Source organism: Balaenoptera acutorostrata, chromosome X, assembly GCF_949987535.1.
Source record: "Balaenoptera acutorostrata chromosome X, mBalAcu1.1, whole genome shotgun sequence".
Classification (NCBI taxonomy): Eukaryota; Metazoa; Chordata; class Mammalia; order Artiodactyla; family Balaenopteridae; genus Balaenoptera; species Balaenoptera acutorostrata.
Window position 1 is genome coordinate 113741061 of NC_080085.1, and position 16549 is coordinate 113757609.

The window sequence follows — 16549 nt, forward strand, 5'->3', positions numbered from 1 at the left end:
ACAGCCTCGTAAACAACCTGTATCTTCCCCAGTTTCCTGGTCTGGAACATCTATACTGGAAAGGTGGTGGAATCTGGTGAATATCCAATGTCTCCCATCTCTGTGCTGCAGAAATCTATATGGGGTGAACGACAGCAACCAGTTGGTGGTGCCTCTTTCATCAAATCATAGCACCTGCTCTATAGGGAGGATCTGGGTGGATTATCATTGAAAAACAGTGTCCCCCAAATCCTTGTATGTCATAACACTGAGGTTCTCCCAGAGAGGAGTCGTGGGACAAACTGCAAAGACTGGCAGATCTGGCCCAGCCAAAGAGAGTAGACTTCATTTGGATCAGAGAGTGGAGGAATTCATGCCCCTAGGGTGTTGTTTAACACTATAAAACTCACAGTGGCTAGCAATCAGAGGAGGGTAACAGCTTGGTGGTACCAATAGAAGGAGACCAGACATAAATTTTACAGGTATATCAGGGAAAGAGATAGTCTAAGAGAGTCCTGCTAAGATCACACTCATCCCCTGTGGTCTGGAAGACTTCTCTATTCTCAAGGCTGCACTTTCTTAGGGATGACTAGAGAAAGTGCTTCCAAAAAAGAAGTCCCTGACTGACTGGTTTTCCCCCGAACTGTGAAAGCAGTCTCCAAGCCACACACAGATCAAACAGTAAAGGATGAAAACTTCACTGGATCTAGGGGCTTATGCACAACTTTTGACTAATTGATGGCTTAACCACTAAGTGATGCTGACTCAAGAGCAACCCCTAGGAAGCCAGACTTAAAAATAAAAATGGAAAAAAAAATCTCAGCAGAAACATTTGAGGCTATCCAATACAGGGGAAATAACTTCTCAGAATTACTCCAGCCAAGTCACTAAATAAACAAATAAACAAACAAACAGCAACAAGCCCCAGAAGGAGATTAATTTTAGAGTTGCTACAATAGTCTCTAAAATGCCCAGTTTTCAACAAAAAAAATTATTATATATACAAAGAAACAGAAAACTGTGACCCATATACAGAAAAAAAATGTAGACAGACAAGCACGAAGAACTACAGTCCTGCAGCCTGTGGAACAAAAACCACATTCACAGAAAGATAGACAAGATGAAAAGGCAGAGAGCTATGTACCAGATGAAGGAACAAGATAAAACCCCAGAAAAACAACTAAATGAAGTGGAGATAGGCAACCTTCCAGAAAAAGAATTCAGAATAATGATAGTGAAGATGATCCAGGACCTCGGAAAAAGAGTGGAGGCAAAGATCGAGAAGATGCAAGAAATGTTCAACAAAGACCTGGAAGAATTAAAGAACAAACAAACAGAGATGAACAATACAATAACTGAAATGAAAACTACACTAGAAGGAATCAATAGCAGAATAACTGAGGCAGAAGAATGGATAAGTGACCTGGAAGACAGAATGGTGGAATTCACTGCTGCAGAATAGAATAAAGAAAAAAGAATGAAAAGAAATGAAGACAGCCTAAGAGACCTCTGGGACAACATTAAATGCAACAACATTCACATTATAGGGGTCCCAGAAGGAGAAGAGAGAGAGAAAGGACCCGAGAAAATATTTGAAGAGATTATAGTCGAAAAATTCCCTAACATGGGAAAGGAAATAGCCACCCAAGTCCAGGAAGCGCAGAGAGTCCCATACAGGATAAACCCAAGGAGAAACATGCCGAGACACATAGTAATCAAATTGGCAAAAATTAAAGACAAAGAAAAATTATTAAAAGCAGCAAGGGAAAAATGACAAATAACATGCAAGGGAACTCCCATAAGGTTAACAGCTGATTTCTCAGCAGAAACTCTACAAGCTAGAAGGGAGTGGAATGATATACTTAAAGTGATGAAAGGGAAGAACCTACAACCAAGATTACTCTACCCAGCAAGGATCGCATTCCGATTTGATGGAAAAATCAAAAGCTTTACAGACAAGCAAAAGCTAAGAGAATTCAGCACCACCAAACCAGCTCTACAACAAATGCTAAAGAAACTTCTCTAAGTGAGAAACACAAGAGAAGAAAAGGACCTACAAAAACAAACCCAAAACAATTAAAAAAATGGTAATAGGAACATACATATCGATAATTACCTTAAACATGAATGGATTAAGTGCTCAAACCAAAAGACAGAGGCTTGCTGAATGGATACAAAAACAAGACCCATATATATGCTGTCTACAAGAGACCCACTTTAGACCTAGGGACAGATACAGACTGAAAATGAGGGGATGGAAAAAGATATTCCATGCACATGGAAATCAAAAGAAAGCTGGAGTAGCAATCCTCATATCAGATAAAATAGACTTTAAAATAAAGAATGTTACAAGAAACAAGGAAGGACACTACATAATGATCAGGGGATCAATCCAAGAAGAAGATATAACAATTATAAATATATATGCCCCCAACATAGGAGCACCTCAATACATAAGGCAACTGCTAACAGCTATAAAAGAGGAAATCGACAGTAACACAATAATAGTGGGGGACTTTAACGCCTCACTTACACCAACGGACAGATCATCCAAAATGAAAATAAATAAGGAAAGAGAAGCTTTAAATGACACAATAGACCAGATAGATTTAATTGATATTTATTGGACATTCCATTCAAAAACAGCAGATTACACTTTCTTCTCAAGTGGACATGGAACATTCTCCAGGATAGATCACATCTTGGGTCACAAATCAAGCCTCAGTAAATTTAAGAAAATTGAAATCATATCAAGCCTCTTTTCCAACCACAATGCTATGAGATTAGAAATGAATTACAGGGCAAAAAACGTGAAAAACACAAACACATGGAGGCTAAACAATACGTTACTAAATAACCAAGAGATCACTGAAGAAACCAAAGAGGAAATAAAAAAATACCTAGAGACAAATGACAATGAAAACACGACGATCCAAAACCTATGGGATGCAGCAAAAGCAGTTCTAAGAGGGAAGTTTATAGCTATACAAGCCTACATCAAGAAACAAGAAAAATCTCAAGTAAACAATCTAACCTTACACCCAAAGGAACTAGAGAAACAAGAACAAACAAAACCCAAAGTTAGCAGAAGGAAAGAAATCATAAAGATCAGAGCAGAAATAAATGAAATAGAAACAAAGAAAACAATAGCAAAGATCAATAAAACTAAAAACTGGTTCTTTGAGAAGATAAACAAAATTGATAAACCATTAGCCAGACTCATCAAGAAAAAGAGGGAGAGGACTCAAATCAATAAAATTAGAAATGAAAAAGGAGAAGTTACAACAGACACTGCAGAAATACAAAGCATCCTAAGAGACTACTACAAGCAACTCTATGCCAAGAAAATGGACAACCTGGAAGAAATGGACAAATTCTTAGTAAGGTATAACCTTCCAAGACTGAACCAGGAAGAAACAGAAAATATGAACAGACCAATCACAAGTAATGAAATTGAAACTGTGATTAAAAATCTTCCAACAAACAAAAGTCCAGGACCAGATGGCTTCACAGGTGAATTCTATCAAACATTTAGAGAAGAGCTAACACCCATCCTTCTCAAACTCTTCCAAAAAATTGCAGAGGAAGGAACACTCCCAAACTCATTCTATGAGGCCACCATCACCCTAATACCAAAAGCAGACAAAAGTACTACAAAAAAGAAAATTACAGACCAATACCACTGATGAATATAGATGCAAAAATCCTCAACAAAATACTAGCAAACAGAATCCAACAACATATTAAAAGGATCATACACCATGACCAAGTGGGATTTATCCCAGGGATGGAAGGATTCTTCAATATATGCAAATCAATCAATGTGATACACAATAGTAACAAATTGAAGAATAAAAACCATATGATCATCTCAGTAGATGCAGAAAAAGCTTTTGACAAAATTCAACACTCATTTATGATAAAAGCTCTCCAGAAAGTGGGCATAGAGGGAACCTACCTCAACATAATAAAGGCCATATACAACAAACTCACAGTGAACATCATTCTCAATAGTGAAAAACTGAAAGCATTTCCTCTAAGATCAGGAACAAGACAAGGATGTCCACTCTCTCCACTATTATTCAACATAGTTTTGGAAGTCCTAACCACGGCAATCAGAGGAGAAAAAGAAATAAAAGGAATACAAATTGGAAAAGAAGTAAAACTGTCACTGTTTGCAGATGACATGATACTATACATAGAGAATCCTAAAGATGCCACCAGAAAACTACTAGAGCTAATCAATGAATTTGGTAAAGTTGCAGGATACAAAATTAATGCCCAGAAATCTCTGGCATTCCTATACACTAATGATGAAAAATCTGAAGGAGAAATTAAGGAAACACTCCCATTTACCATTGCAACAAAAAGAATAAAATACCTAGGAATAAACCTACCTAGGGAGACAAAAGACGTGTATGCAGAAAACTATGACACTGATGAAAGAAATTAAAGATGGCACCAACAGATGGAGAGATATACCATGTTCTTGGACTGGAAGAATCAATATTGTGAAAATGACTCTACTACCCAAAGCAATCTACAGATTCAATGCAATCTCTCTCAAATTACCAATGGCATTTTTTATGGAACTAGAACAAAAAATCTTAAAATTTGTATGGAGACACCAAAGACCCCGAAATAGCCAAATCAGTCTTGCGGGACAAAAATGGAGCAGGAGGAATCAGACTCTCTGACTTCAGACTATACTATAAAGCTACAGTAACCAAGACAATATGGTACTGGCACAAAAACAGAAACATAGATCAATGGAACAAGATAGAAAGTCCAGAGATAAACCCACGTGCCTATGGTCAACTAATCTATGACAAAGGAGGCAAGGATATACAATGGAGAAAAGACAGTCTCTTCAATAAATGTTGCTGGGAAAACTGGGCAGCTACGTGTAAAAGAATGAAATTAGAACACTCCCTAACACCATACACAAAAATAAACTCAAAATGGATTAGAGACCTAAATGTAAGACTGGACACTATAAAACTCTTAGAGGAAAACATAGGAAGAACACTCTTTGACATAAATCACAGCAAGATGTTTTTTTGATCCACCTCCTAGAGTAATGGAAATGAAAACAAAAATAAACAAATGGGACCTAATGAAACTTCAAAGCTTTTGCACAGCAAAGGAAACCATAAACAAGACGAAAAGAGAACCCTCAGAATGTGAGAAAATATTTGTAAACGAATCAACATACAAAGGATTAATCTCCAAAATATATATTATTTGGGTCAATATTAAAAAACCAAACAACCCAATCCAAAAATGGGCTGAAGATGTAAATAGACATTTCTCCAAAGAAGTTATACAGATGGCCAAGAAGCACATGAAAAGCTTCTCAACATCACTAATTAGAGAAATGCAAATCAAAACTACAATGAGGTGTCACCTCACACCAGTTAGAATGGGCATCATCAGAAAATCTACAAACAACAAATGCTGGAGAGGGTGTGGAGAAAAGGGAACCCTCTTGCACTGTTGGTGGGAATGTAAATTGATACAGCCACTATGGAGCACAATATGAAGGTTCCTTAAAAAACTAAAAATAGAATTACCATATGATCCAACAATCCCACTACTGGGCATATACCCAGAGATAACCATACTTGAAAAGGACACATGCACCGCAATGCTCATTGCAGCACTGTTTACAATAGCCAGGTCATGGAAGCAACCTAAATGCCCATTGACAGATGAATGGATAAAGAAGATGTTGTACATATATACAATGGAATATTACTCAGCCATAAAAAGGAACGAAATTGGGTCATTTGTTGAGACGTGGATGGATCTAGAGACTGTCATACAGAGTGAAGTTAGTCAGAAAGAGAAAAACAAATATCGTATATTAACGCATATATGTGGAACCTCGAAAAATGGTGCAGTTGAACCAGTTTGCAGGGCAGAAATTGAGACACAGATGTAGAGAACAAATGTATGGACACCAAGGGGGGAAAGCCGCGGGGTGGTGGTGGTGGTGGTGTGATGAATTGGGCGATTGGGATTGACATGTATATACTGATGTGTATAAAATTGATGACTAATAAGAACCTGCTGTATAAAAAAATAAAATATAATTCAAAAATTTAAAAAAACCCCACAAAAACAAAACAAAATGAAACAAAAATGTAGACAATAGAAACTGTATCTGAGTGGCCCCAGATGTTGGCCTTAGCAGACAAAGACTTTAAAGTAACTTTTATAACTATGTTCAAGAAAGTAAAGGAAACTACATTGAAATAATTAAAGATTTGAGACCTAAATGGAACACTGTCTGTTTGCTGCTTCAAGTCCCATCAAACCAACATGTTCAACACTGCTGTATATACTTCCTACAGAGGGCACATTAGTTTTGCTTGGTGAGCACGCCCTAATTGGGTTCCCAGAGGGAACTTCTAATACCAGTACAGAGAATTAAGAACCAGCCAACAGATGGGGTGAGAAGCGTGATGGGGAGGGTGGCAGCCAGGATTGCCCATCTCCTGGAGTCTGTATCAGCCATAAGACTGACAGGCTGGATCTGGGGGAAACAGCCAAGCTCCCAGTGGAAAGATCAGGTGGCAGAATGAAGTAATTCTTCACAATATTTACACAGTGAGTCTCTGCCCACTCAGGGATTTCTTTACAGATTTTGAAATCAGCCACTTTGGACATGCTGGTTTTTGTTTTGTGTCATTTGAGGGTTTTTTGGGAGAAGTGGGTGTAGGGGAAGGAGGGTACTTTTCTCCTGGGTTTCTTGGGTGGCACATAAACTCAAATCATGAGGCCCATGCCCCAACTCAAGATATCCTAGCCCAATAATCTTCAGCTTGTGTGCTGCAGACTCCTAATTGCAACTAGTCTGTGAATCCACACACTTGGATGTTCCATACCTTCATAGTTGGATAACGTAAACTTTTTGAGATACCTTTTTTGACCAGTGTCCCAGATTATTCTGGTCCTCTGCACCTCCCTGCTTTTAAGAACCTTCTTTGAAGTCTCAGTTCTTAGTTTTTCCTTTTCTCTATCTACAATTATTCCCTTGATGATATGTAATCCCCTAGCTTTACTATCTCAATCCCCTCCCCCAACTCTACTGCCAAACCCTCTCCACCTACAGCCTTCTCCATCTTAAAACCTTGAAGTCATCCTTGACACTCCTCTTTCTCTCACATCCTACATGCATCTGTCAGCAAATTCTGTTCTACCTTCAAAATACTATATATCCAGAATCCAACTACATCTCCTTACTGATTCAACCCTACTGCTATACTCCTCGTTGAAGCCAACATCCATTTCTCTCCTGGATTTCTGCAAAAGTTTCCTAACTTTCTCCCTTCTGTCACTCTTTCTATTTAAAATCTGTTCTTAACAACCAAGAGATATTTTCTTTTAACTGAAAAACCTTATTGAGATAATTGTAGGTCACATGCAGTTGTAAGAAACAATTCAGCGAGACCCACTGACACTTTGCTCAATTCTCCAGATGGTAACATTTTGCAAATCTACAGTGTAAAATCACAACCAGTATATTGGCATGTAGTTCACTGATTTTATTCTGATTTTCCCAGTTTTGGTTGTACTTATTTGTGTGTGTGTATTAAGTTCTATACAATTTTATCACATATGTAGGTTCATGTCTCCACCACCACAGTCAAGATACAGAACATTTCCACAAAGATTCTTTGTGTTGCCCTTTTATAGACATACCCACGTCCCTCCCACACTACTCCTCTGCCCTGTCCTTAAACCCTGGCCACCATTAATCAGCCCTTAATTTCTAAAATGTTGTCCATTCAAAAATGATATATAGGGGCTTCCCTGGTGGCGCAGTGGTTGAGAATCTGCCTGCCAATGCAGGGGACACGGGTTCGAGCCCTGGTCTGGGAAGATCCCACATGCCGCGGAGCAACTGGGCCTGCGAGCCACAATTACTGAGCCTGCGCGTCTGGAGCCTGTGCTCCGCAACAAGAGAGGCCGCGATAGTGAGAGGCCCGCGCACCACGATGAAGAGTGGCCCCCGCTTGCCGCAACTAGAGAAAGCCCTCACACAGAAACGAAGACCTAACACAGCCATAAATAAATAAATAAATAAATAAATAAATAAATAAATAAAATTTAAAAAAATGATATATAAAGGGAATTACACAGCATGTAACGTTTTGGAATTGGCTTTTTTGTTGTTTTTTTACTCAGCATAATTCTCCAAGTTGTTGTGTTTATCAATAGTTCTTTCCTTTTATTGCTGAGTGATATTCCATGGATTATTAGTTTGCTAGGGCTGCCATAGCAAAGTATCACAAACTGTGTGGCTTAAAACAACAGGAATTTATTGTCTCACAGTTCTGGAGGCTAGAAGTTCAAAATCAAGGTGTTGGCAGAGCCATGCTCCCTATGAGACTCTTTCTTGGTAAGAACCTTTTATTGTCTCCTCCTAGCTCCTGGTGGTGGCCATTAATCCTTGGCTTGTAGCTGCATCAGTCCCATCTACCTGTGTCATCACATGGCCATATTTACATCATCTTCCTCCTGTGAACATCTGTTTCTGGGTCCAAATTTCTCCCTTTTTATTTTATTAAGTGGTGGATGGCAAAGGGATTTCAAGGGGAGATGAGGATTAGAGATAGAGCTTACATGTCTAGATAATGTTGCTCAACAGTATGGTGTAGACTCTCTGGGTCAGAGGACTCTGAAGGACAACAGTGGCTTGGGGGCTTTAATCTGTAGCTAACAGATGTTGGGTGTAGTTTTGTGGGATATGCAAAGCAGGCTAAAAATGGCTAAAAATCTGGTTGTATAAAAATTAGAGCTTGGCACTGATGCGCTTTTGATAGAGTGGGTGCTGGCCTGCTTTGAAGAAATAAACAACATAGGGCCAATACACTGAGGCCATCTTTGACTCATTTATATAACACAGGGTCTTTTGGGAACTCTATATTTAACATGTTGAGGAACTACTAAACGGTTTTCCAGAGTATACCATTTTACATCCCTACCAGTAGTATATGAGTGACCCAATTTCCCTGTGTCCTTGGCAGCATTTGGTGTTGTCAACTATTTTTAATTTTAGTCATTCTGATAGGTATGTAGTGATATTTCATTGCAATTTATTTTGCATTTCCCTAATGGCTAATGATGTTGACCATCTTTTGATGTACTTATTTACCATTTATGTATCCTCCTCAGTGAAATCTCTGTTCATGTATTTTGCCTGTCTTCTAATTTGATTGTTTTAACTGTTGAGTTTCGAGAGTTATTTATGTACTCACAATACTTGTCCTTTGACAGATATATGGTTTGCAAATATTTTCTCCCACCTTGCAGCTTATTGATTCATCCTCTTAACAGAGTCCTGTGCAGAGCAAAACTTATCTATTTCGATGAAGTTTAATCTATCAATTTTTCCTTTTATGGATCGCATTTTTGGTGTCAAGCCTAATAAATCTTTGCTTAGCTCTAGACCCTGAAGAGTCTCTCTTAATGTTTAGAGAAGGTTTTATAGTTTTACATTTCAGTCCATTGTTGGGAAAGCAGTCACTGCTGACCTGTCGCCCCTCCCCAGGCTTGCCCACTCAGAGCCTTGGACCTAGAACACTTCCTAACCAAAAGATAAGAAACCCTCACAGCCTGTGCCATTCTTATTGCCTTGTGTGGGAATATGTTTCCCTGTTTCAGACTCAATACGACTCCTTTTTTCTGCTTAAGTGTGTGCGTCATATGGCACCTGGCCAACCCCATTGCTATATCTGTCCCCTGCGGGGACATGAGGGGTGTGTGTAGGCCAGTTTCCCTGCCATGGTTGCTGAGAGGGACCAACACCCACTATTGGAGCTAGTCTTGCTCTTACTTGTCCAGGTAAGTAAAGTGTTGTTCCAACCACTGCTTGACTGTATTGTGTTTTCTTTGAAGACTCTGATACCAAGATCCTGGTGGTTGACATAGTTATGAACTTTGCTATCTTCTATGAAGTTGTAGTTCTCTCCTGGCATTGGTAACTGGTGTTTGTGCTTGATCATGATCCATTTTGAGTGTTTTTGGTGGGGGTTTTTTTGGGGGGGATAAGGTGTGAGGTTTATTTTTTTATTTATTTTAAAAAATTATTTATTTAGCTGCGCTGCATCTTAGTTGTGGCACGTGGGATCTTCAGTTGCAGCGGGCGGGATCTTTTAGTTGCGGCATGTGGGATCTTTTTCTTTAGTTGCGGCATGCAGGATCTACTTCCTTGACCAGGGATCGAACCCAGGTCCCCTGTACTGGGAACGTGCAGTCTCAACCACTAGACCATCAGGGAAGTCCCAAGGTGTGAGGTTTATTGAAGGGTTTTTTTGTTGTTATTGCTGTTGGTTTTTTTTTTTTTTGGCCTATGAATGTTCAATGGCTCCAGCATCATTTGTTGACAAGTTTATCCTTCCTCCATTAAAACATTTTGGAAATTTTGTCAAAAATCAGTTGGGCATATTTGGGTGGGTCTATTTCTGAGTTCTCTATTCAGTTCCATTGATCTATGTGTCTATTCCTCTGCCAATGCACACAGTCTTGATCGCTGTAGCTATAATGTTGAGTAGAGTTATTCCTCCCACTTTGTTTTTTTTGTCAAGATTGTTTTAGCTATTCTAGGGCTTGCACCTTTCCATATAAATTTTAGAATAAGCTTTCTTAAGTCTACATAAAACTTTACATGGATTTTTATAAGAATTATATTAAACCTATCAATCATTTTGGGTAGAACTGACTTTAGTGTAGTGAGTCTTCTAATCCATGAGCACAGTATATCCCTCCATTTATTTCGCTCTTTTAAAAATTTGTTTCATTATCATTTTGTTATTTTCAGCATACAGATCCCGTACATTTTTCGTCAAGTGCATTTCCTTGGAGTGACTGCCAGCGGTATTGTATTTCTATTTTCAGTTTCTGTATGTTCATTGTTAGTATATAGAAGTGCGATTGATTTTTGTGTGTTGATCTTGTATCCTGTGACTTTGCTGAACTACCTATTAGTTTTAGCAGTTTTAAAAATGGATTCCCTTGGATTTCCTACTTAGGCCACCATGTCATCTGCAAATAAGGACAGTTTTATTTCTTCCTTCCTAATCTGTAGGCCTTTTATTCCTTTTGCTTGCCTTAATGGCAGTGGCAATGACTTCCAGTACTATGTTGGATAAGAATGGTGAGAGTACATATCCTTGCCTTGTTTTTGACCTTAGAGGGAAGCATTCAGTCTTTCATCATTAAGTATAGTTAGGTGTAGGTTTTTTGTAAATGCTCTTTAGCACACGCTCATATCACATTGAGAGACATACTGTGTTCATAGATTAAAAGACTACAATTAGAAGAGTAAACATAGTAAACACATCAATTCTCCCGCAAATGATCTATAGGCTATTTGCTCTCTATTCCTATTTTTCTAAGAGTTTTTTAGCATGAATGGGTGTAGGATTGTGTCAAATGTCTTTTATGCATTAACTTATATAATCATATGCTTTTTCTTCTTTAGCCTATTGACATGGTGAGTTATATTATTTGATTTTCAAATATTGAACTAGCCTCGCATGCCTGGAATAAATCTCACTTGTTATTGGTATATAATCCTTTTATTCATTTTTAGATTCAGTTTGCTAATATTCTGTTCAGGATTTTTTTTTCTTATTCAATAAAATTTATTACATCTACTATTACTTAAACATCAAAAACAATCACTAACAAGAATGGTGACAAATGAAAAAGAAAACAAAAGCAAATCCTTTTCCTAATCTGTTCAGGATTTTTATATCAAGGTTCATCAGAGATATTGTTCTTTGGTTTTCTTTTTCTTTTCTTTTTTTCTTTCTTTCTTTCTTTTTTTTTGTACTGTCTTTGCCTGGTTTTTGGTATCAGGGTAATACTGGCTTCATAAAATGAGTTGGGAAGGATTCCTCCTTCTATTTTTTGAAGGAGATGTGTAAAATCAGTGTTAATTCTTCTTTAAATGTTTAGTAGGAGAATTTTTCTGAGAGGGGAGGTTTCAAATTATGAATTAAGTTTCTTTGATAATTATAGGTATATTCGGATTGCCTGTTTCAACTTGGTTTTGATAGTTTGTGTTTTTTGAGTAGTTGATCCATTTCATCTAAGTTGTCAAATTTATATGTATAGAGGTATTTATAGTATTCCCTTATTCTCTTTTGATGTTTGCAGGGACTGTAATCATGTTCCCTGTTTTATTCTGGATATTGGTAATTTGCACCTTCTCTTTTTTTCTTTCTCAGTTTTGTTAATGGTTGTCGATTTTATTGGTCTTTTCAGAGAAACAGCTTTTTGTTTCATTGATTTTCTCTATTGTTTTCTTATTTTCAATTTCATTGATTTCTCTTTTTGTATTTATTATTTACTTTCTTCTCCTTGCTTTGGATTTGTTTTATTTTTCTAGTTTCTTGAGGTAGGAAATTAGACTATTGATTTAAGGCATTTCCTTATTTCTTTTTTTTTTTTTTTTAATTTTTTATTTATTTATTTATTTATTTATTTTTGGCTGTGCTGGGTCTTCGGTTCGTGCGAGGGCTTTCTCTAGTTGCGGCAAGTGGGGGCCACTCTTCATCGCGGTGCGGGGACCGCTCTTCATCGCGGTGCGCGGGCCTTTCACTATCGCGGCCCCTCCCGTTGCGGGGCACAGGCTCCAGACGCGCAGGCTCAGCAGCTGTGGCTCACGGGCCCAGCTGCTCCGTGGCATGTGGGATCTTCCCAGACCAGGGCTCGAACCCGTGTCTCCTGCATTAGCAGGCAGATTCTCAACCACTGCGCCACCAGGGAAGCCCCTTATTTCTAATGTAAGCAGTTAGTGTTAGACATTTCTTTCTCAGCACTTTAGCTGCTTAGCACAATTTTTTATATGAAGTATTTTCATTTCCATTCAGTTCAAGGTATTTTTTGATTTGCCTTTAGATTTCCTCTTTGACCCATGGATTATTAAGAAGAGTGTTGTTTAGTTTCCAAGTGTTTGGGTATTTTTTTGTTATCTTTTGGTTATTGATTTCTGGATTGATTCTCTTGTGGTTAGTGAACACTGCTCTGTATGATTTGAATTCTCTTAAATTTGTTGAGGCTTGTTTTATATACCAAGATATGATATATCCTGGCCAATATTCTTTAGGCTCTTTAAAAAAATGTGTATGTATTCTGCAGTTGCTGGGTGAAGTGTTCTATACATGTCAATTAGAACCTGCTGGTTGATTTTGTTTTCCAGATCTTTTATATACTTGATGATTTTTTATCTAATAATTGTACCAGTTGTTGATAGGAGAAGGTTGAAGTCCTCAACTCTAATTAAGGATTTGTCTATTTCTTCTTTCAGCTCTGTCCATTTTTGTTTCATTTATTTTGAGTTTCTGTATTTTGGTGCAAACAGGATGATGCATTTATGTCCTAAGTTAGATCATGTTTCTTTTCTGTTGCAAAAACCTCACTATGATTCCCTATTTCATTCAGAACTATAGATAAGGGTCCTTAAAATAGTCTATAGGGTTCTATAAAATCCAGCTCCTGGTTACCTCTTTAACTTCATTTCCCTGTATTCTCCCTCTTACTCTGCTGCAGCCATACTGGCCTCCTTGACGTTCCATGAGCACAACAGGCACACTGCCTCTTTAGGGCCTTTACTCTAACTCTTCACTCTGCTAGGAATGCTCCTCCAATTTGAAATGGGGCCTGGGAGTAGAGTTATTGCGAGAATTGTTAGCTTTACATATCAGGGAAGCCAAGGCCTTAAGAGAGTAAATGCCAATAACAAAAGCAGCATACTCTTGGTAGAGCAGGGGTGTTATAGAGAAAGTGAGCCTGAAGAAGAGCAGTGAAAGAAGGTGAGATAAAAGCAGCAGCTCTGGTATTACATATAGGAAGAACTGACACCCCAAATTCCCTCATTTAAAAAATTTCCCCCAGCAGCCTGGCACTGGGTCTGAAATTCAAACAGTGTACTTCTTTGGGATAAGCATGTAAAGGCTCTGAGGAATCCGGCAGTCTAAAATCTTGTATAACTTAGATTTAATCCAGAGCTTTAAGAAATTTATTTGTCAACAACACATTTCCCTCCCTTAATGCCTGTCTTACGAAATCCATTTTGGGAAACATTGGGTTAAAGCTTTGTGTTTCCAAGAAAACTCCTGCTAAAAGGCTAAAGTTACTGGAAAGGCCTACCTAGTTATCAGTCTTTAATACTCCTTGGTGACTGTTTTATCCAATTAGCCCAAAGGTTGCAAACAATGGCAAAGGCCTCAGCCCTCCTCCCTGATTTTGTAAATAACATTTTATCAGAACATATCCACATCCATTTGTCTGTGACTGCTTTCTCATTACAGTGATAGAATTGAGTAGTTGTGACAGAGATGTATGGTCAGCAAAGCCAAAAATATTGGGTTGGCCAAAATGTTCGAAAAACCTGAATGAACTTTTTGGTCAATCCAATATTTACTATCTGATCCTTTACAGAAAATGTTTACTGAGCCCTGGATTTACCCAACAGCAAGGCACTGAGATTTATGCTGCCTAACAAATGATACCATAGTGGTTGACCACAACAATTTATTATTATCTCTAATGGTTCTGGGATTTTAGTGGGCTCAGATGGGAAGTTATCATTTGGTGTCTCTCATGCAGTTACAATCAGATGGTAACTGGGCCTACAGTCACCTGAATGCTTAACTGGGCTGAACAGCCAAGATGGCTCATTCGCATGGCTGGCAGTTAATGCTGGATTTCAGCTGGGAGCTTAGCAGTGGCTGTTGACTAGAGCACCTACATGTGGCCTTTCCCTTTAGGTTGGATTTCTCACAGCATGGCAGCGAGGTTACCAGAAGGATCATTCCAAGCATAGGAAGTAGATACTGCCAGTTCTCTTAAAGGCTAAGCTTGTCATAATGACACTTTCACCCTATTCAGTTGGTCAAAGCAGTCATTAGGCCAGCCCAGATTTAAGGGGACTTGAGGAATAAACTCCACCTCTGTATAGGGGAAGAGCAACAGCGTACATGGAAGGACAAAATTAATGCTGATTATGTTGACAAACTACCACCATAGGGAGGCAATATGAAGTGCTTGGAGAGCAGGGTGTAGAAGGTGTTCTCTGGAAAGAACTTTCAGGTTGACTGCAACCAACTCTGCTCTTACCTGTGCTTATTGTATAGATAATTATATTGAAGCTCAGAGCATTAGGAGAAGCTACTGAAGGTCAGTGTCTGCCTCACAGTGTTTACAAGGGCCCTAGCTGGCTTGCTGGGGGTATGTTACTAACCCTAAGAAGACAGGGTTCTAGGGCCAAGAGGCTGGTGTGAGGGAGCTGAAGGAGACTGAGTTTCTGAGTAAGGCTCCCTCCTTTCCCTAAGTCTTTCCTTACTCCCTAGGGCTCACTCAGGTGCCTCCACCTACTATGTAGATATCTAGGCCTTATGGACACACCAAATCCCTGCCACTATGCCTCGTAGACTTCTGAAGTTTTTTCAAATCTGGACTCTGTACTCGAGATGAACTCTGAACACCTTGAGGACAGGAACAGCATCTTCAATTTCTTTCACTTCTTATGGCCCTGAGAAACCTCATACTAATGCTATACACAACAGTAGAAAACAGAAATTGTAGAGCTATTCAAATCCCAGCTCATTTCCCAGCACAGCCTATGCAGGTGAAATTCTGTGGTCTCATCCCCACACACTATGCTAGCCTCATCTTTGACCTTCAGCCATATTCAGTGACGTTGTACCAGGCATATTCCCTCGCCTCTCTCTCTCCCTCCTTCTCTCTCTCTCTTTCTCTCCCTCCTTCTCTCTCTCTATCTCCTGTCTGAATGCACATGTTATTCTCAATGTTTGGAACATTCTTCTTTCCCACTCACCTTCGCTCACTGGTCTACCTCTTTGATATTCTTCAGAGTTCAGCTTGGGTATTACTTCTTCAAAGAGATCCTCACTGATCTCCTAGGTAGCCCTCTTCTGTCTTTCCACAGCACCCAGCATTTCCCTCTTAATAGTTAAGTCTCCACTGTCTTCTAATGTATAATTACTTACTTGTCTGTCTCCTTGACTTGACTACAGTGCTTGAGGGCACAGACTGGTCTGTCTCCAACTGTGTCTCACCATAGACTTGCAAGAAGTCTGACACAACAAATGGATGCACTTTCCCTTCAGTGATCTTCACTTTCTTCCTGTTTTCCCATGTAAGTCTGCTGGAACAAGAGTTGGGACAGTGAATAAGGAATATGTGTCCAAAATGTCATGTGAGCTGCTTGCAGCCCTTCCGAACAATTCTTTAGATCTCTTGCTGGTCTTGTCCCAGAACCCTGTTTGCAAGAACCAAAAGGCTCCTTTGTAAGGCTCCATGTATATGCTGCTCTATTTTCCAGCCCCCCACCACCAACTCAATGAGCACTACATGTCGAGCACCTCCTTTCTTCAACTCCCCCAAACACACCAGAAGCATGATATAGCACCGGGGGAGGTTTAATAACTCCTGAGCTTGGAAAGTTTGATCTAGGCTTTTTGACAAAAAGGGGGATGGTTTGGTAGCTCAGGGGTGCTACTCAATTGTAAAAGGACAGCTAATGTGCTTG

General features: G+C 39.0%; 1 protein-coding gene across 3 annotated transcripts in view; it reads left to right on the top strand.

The window, feature by feature from the left end:
* ARHGAP36 (Rho GTPase activating protein 36) overlaps nt 1–16549 on the top strand; it is a 172255-nt gene that overhangs the window by 35054 nt on the left and 120652 nt on the right. For all 3 annotated transcript variants that reach the window (XM_007182415.3, XM_057538172.1, XM_057538173.1), the window contains one exon: nt 10808–10863. The gene's annotated coding sequence lies outside the window, so the exon portion shown is untranslated. The remainder of the gene's footprint in view (nt 1–10807; nt 10864–16549) is intronic.